Below are 5,039 nucleotides of genomic sequence, written 5' to 3'. Positions count from 1 at the left end.
CGTGTAAGAGGCAACACCTGTTTGTGTCGCGTTTTCTCTTAAAGTTTCTGAGCTTTAAATATGCGTAAGATATGTCATAAAGCTCTTCATAATAATTACAACGATCAAGCTGACAACAAAAGCTTCTAAATAAAGAGTAATCTGTCTCAAGAGCACTCAGCCTAAAGGCGTCGTTTCTTTCGCTTGACGTAAGAGAGACGCGCCGAAATTAAACTCTTCGTTGTTAAGACACTAATCTGGGAGCAGATCTCTGAAAACAGCAGATTCAGACAAAGTGAGAAGACGTCAGAGATCACTACGCTCGTTTGAGAGAGCCTTATTGCGATACTATCAACGTAGAGACTATGAAGACTCATAAAAAGTCTGAAACGTCGTTCAAAATTAGTAATTAACGCAACGATCATTAATGAAGGATGTAAAACTTTGGCGAAATATTCTAAATACGACGACCAAGATATTGGTACGAACGCTGACAAGTGACGATTCTAAAAGATAATACGTGCAATTGTGTTGCTCTGGCAGTATTGGCTATCACATATACTTAAAGAATTTTCCTACAAACATTGGCGACAGTTCACCGTCAGTCACTCAAATACTTACGATTGCCGTTAAGTATTTATTAATTAAAATATCGTAAGTGATCGAAAATCTCTTAAGTAATGAAGTTACAAAATTAGTGATTGGTTACCGACGACGACTTCGGAAACTTCAAGTGATGGAATTAAACATGAATTTGCGCTTGGATACGGAGACACGGTGTTCAAATAATTTAATGAGCTGATGCAATATTCGTGGTCGCATTTTCAAAGCCCGCACGCGTACGCTTTATACAGATTACCCAAAATGTAGTAAATTATAGATATCGCGAACTTGTGTCAGGCAAGATCTATGCTTAAAACGAAGATTTGAAAATGTGCTATAGTAGAGTCGCCGAAAGAAGATCTCTCTGTCAGCTGGCGCAGCTCCTTCGGGCGTCTGTCTTAACAACACACACAACGCGATTTTGTATACGTTTCTATAGCATCACCTGTTTCGCAGCGCTATAGGCGACTTTACACTATCTGATCAAAAGCATGAGGACACCCCTATTTAATGCCAAATTGACCACTAGATGTCACCAGAGGTGGACCCTCCATATGGAAATTATGTAGTTGCGGCCGAACTGTCGGAGGAAGAAACAAGAAACTCCTACTTACAATCTCGAAGTTGTTGGAAAAAGGCATTCACCATAGAAGCTCTGGGTAACATATAGTTCGACGGGCTTTTCTCTAAAGGCAGAGCCAACGTTTTCAAGAAATTAAGAGAGATTAGGGCCTAATTTACATCATTGTACAAGTTATACAGGATAAGAACGTCGTACACGGCTGTAATAAAAATCTTACTAAGACCGGACACGTTTGGGTTTATTTTAAAGCATCTTCAGTGGTCTACATATATTGGGTAGAGTTGCTAGACACTTAGTACTTTCAGTAGCACTAAATAAATTCACGTTTTTTTATGAAGGTTCACTATCATCTCGCCACTTCGTGTACTTCGTTTTTGAAATTGCGGGGCGCGTTCGTCTTCTATTTGGTTTTGATGGTAGCAAGAGCGTCTGCTATTGCTCTGTGGCTGTTTATATTTTTCTAGTGGTGTGTGTGTGTGTATGTGTGTGTCTGTGCGTATGTGCGTGCGAACAAGGAGAGCTAATCTGTCCTAACTTCTGTGAGCATAAATTGTACAATAGTTGGTGGTCAGGGCTGGGTGTATTGCCTTGTTATTGTGATACGTTTTTTGTCTTGTTTAGAGGGGCTGTTCTTTATCTATTACCTGCTTAATATCGTGTAAGGCCCCCGCAAGCACGCGGAAGTGCAGCAACACGACGTGACATGGACACAAATAATGTCTGAAGTAGTGCTGGAGGGAACTGACACCATGAATCCTGGAGGTCTGTCCATAAATCCGTAAAAGTATACGGCGGTGGATATCTCTTCTGAACAGCACGTTGCAAGGCATCCCGGATATGCTCAATAATGTTCATGGCCGGGGAGTTCTGTGGCCAGCGGAAGTGTTTAAACTCAGAAGAGTGTTCTTGGAGACACTCTGTAGCAGCTCTGGACGTGTGGGGTGTCGCATTGTCCTGCTGGAATCGTCAAAGTCCGTCGCAATGCACAATGGGCATCAATGGATGCAGGTTGTCAGACAGAATGGCAACAGTCAACATGGTACTTGAGACGACCACCTTTAGAAATAAGAGCGTGTTGTTGCTGTAAACAGGACCTGACGAAGAACCCACAGCTTTGCACTACATATTAAGAATAGCTGTCTCCAGCCAAAAGCTGCTTTATTGATTTTTGTGCTTTTAAACTATTTCTAATCTTAGGAAGTGGAGATGTATTACGTTTTTGATAGTGGTACAGTGGTTAGGATATAAGCTTGTATTAAGAAGATGTGGGATTCAAACACCCGTCTGACCTTCCATATTTAGACTTTCCCCGATTTCTCAACATCGTTTTACGCAGACGTCGGAATGGTTCCTTTGAACAGGCCGATTGTTTTTTCCTTCCTCATTCCACGTCCAACTCAGGAAATGTCCCATCTATAATGATATATCTCTTATCTTCTTTTTTGTATGGCGGTAATAGAAAATATACACACAATAAATGACTAAACGTTATTTAAACTAAGGAAACAAATACACTGAAGCGCCAAAGATAAAATGTAGTGATACGTAAACAGGCAGAAGACGGCACTGCGGCCGGCAACGCCTATATAAGACAACAAGTGTCTGGTACTGTTGTTAAATCGGTTACTGCTGCTACCATGGCAGGTTATCCAGATTTATGTGAGTTTGAATGTGGCGTTATAGCCGGCGCACGAACGACGTAACACAGCATATCCGAGGTAGCGAAGATGTGGGTATTTTCCCCTGCGACCATTTCACGAGTGTACCGTGAATATCAGGGATCCGATAAAACGTCAAATCTCCGACATCGTTGTGGCCGGAAAAAGATCCTCCAAGAATTGGACAAACGACGACAGAAAAGAAGCTTTCAACGTGACAGAAGTGCAACCGTTCCGCAGATTGCTGCAGATTTCAACATGTGTCAGCATGCGAACCATTCAACGAAACACCATCGATACGGGTTTTCGGAGCCGAAGGCCCACTCGTGTACCCTTGATGATTGCAAGACACATAGCTTTACGCCTCGCCTGGGCCCGTCAACACCGACATCGGACTGTTGATGAATGGAGACATGTTGCCTGGTCGGACGAGTGTCGTTTCAAATTGTATCGAGCGGATGGACTTGTGCGGGTATGGAGACAACCTCATGAATCCATGGTACCTGCATGTCAGAAGGGGACTGTTCAAGCTGGTGGAGGCTCTGTAATGATTTAGGGCGTGTGCAGTTGGAGTGATATGAGACCCCTGATACGTCTAGATACGACTCTGACAGGTGACACGTACGTACCCATCCTGTCTGATCGTCTGCATCCATTCATGTCCATTGTGGTTCAAAAGGCTCTGAGAACTATGGGACTTAACATCTGACGTCATCAGTCCCTTAGAACTACTTAAACCTAACTAACCTAATGACATCACACACATCCAAGCCCGAGGCAGGATTCGAACCTGTGACCGTAGCATATCCATTGTGCATTCCGACCGACTTGGACAATTCCAGCAAGATAATGCAACACCTCACACGTCCACAATTGCTACAGACTGTCTCCAGGAACATTCTTCTGAGTTAAAACACTTCCGTTGACCTCCAAACTCCCAGACATAAACTTTAATGAGCATATCTGGGATACATTGCAACGTGCTGGTCAGAAAAGACCTCCAGCGCCTCGTACTCTTACGGATTTATGGACAGCCTTGCAAGATTTATGGTACCATTTCCATCCAGCACTACTACAGACATTAGTAAAGTCCATGCCACGTCGTGTTGCGGTATTTCTGCGTGGTCGCGGGGGCCACACACAGTACTAGGCAGGTGTACCAGTTTCTTTGGCTTTTTAGTGTAATATCCAGTGCAGAAGGATGGACCCTGGAGGAGCGGCAGAGAACCAGTGTACAGGCAGCAGAGATGGATGAAATAAGGAAGGCAGCTAGAATACTCAGAACAGAGCAGAGAAGAAATAAGGAAATTAAAGAGATAATGCCACTCGTGCAAAGAACTGAAATAGTGGTGTTGAATGGTGCGGCCATGTACGACTAGTGGAGCAAGGACGATGGCCAAAAGCAATCCTGGAAAGGCTGCCAGGAAGGGGGAACCGTGGACGACAGCGATGAACGTGGAGAACGGGAGTAGGGGAAGAGAGACCTAAAAGAGAAATATTGCCGTGATAGTGAAACTGGCGAATGGAAATATAGGGCAACTGCTGAAGAGCGGAGAAGCTCTAAAAAGCAAGTAACGAACAGTTGGTCACGATTTTCAATGTGGCCCTCGCCCTTCGACTGTTCACAGCTCCATTTTCATACTTCTTTATGTGCATTACGTTCAAAATGTCACTCACGCACATTGTTTTCATTTCACGACTGACATTCGTAGATAACATGTGAACGATGTACAATACTACAGGCTGTTGCTATCGACGAAGACAAAGACGACTTTTTTAATGACAAATATAATTTCTGAGTCCCAAACAAGATGATTTCCCAAGGTTCTGACCTCCAACAACAAATAAGATCAAGTAAACATCAAAGCTTAATTTTACCCTCTTATTCGCATTTCCACCTACAGTAGCCTATGAATGCAACATAACTTCGTTCGTTGTATTAGATGACTCAGGAAAACCTGCAACTGTGTCATTCGTGATATTTAAACGATGAAAACTGCCCCAAACAAGATGATTTCCCAAGGTTCTGACCTCCAACAACAAATAAGATCAAGTAAACATCAAAGCTTAATTTTACCCTCTTATTCGCATTTCTACCTACAGTAGCCTATGAATGCAACATAACTTCGTTCGTTGTATTAGATGACTCAGGAAAACCTGCAACTGTGTCATTCGTGATATTTAAACGATGAAAACTGCCCCAATTACTTTTTTAT

Source organism: Schistocerca piceifrons, chromosome 8 (genome assembly GCF_021461385.2).
Source record: "Schistocerca piceifrons isolate TAMUIC-IGC-003096 chromosome 8, iqSchPice1.1, whole genome shotgun sequence".
Classification (NCBI taxonomy): domain Eukaryota; kingdom Metazoa; phylum Arthropoda; class Insecta; order Orthoptera; family Acrididae; genus Schistocerca; species Schistocerca piceifrons.
This window is presented reverse-complemented; position numbering follows the sequence as displayed.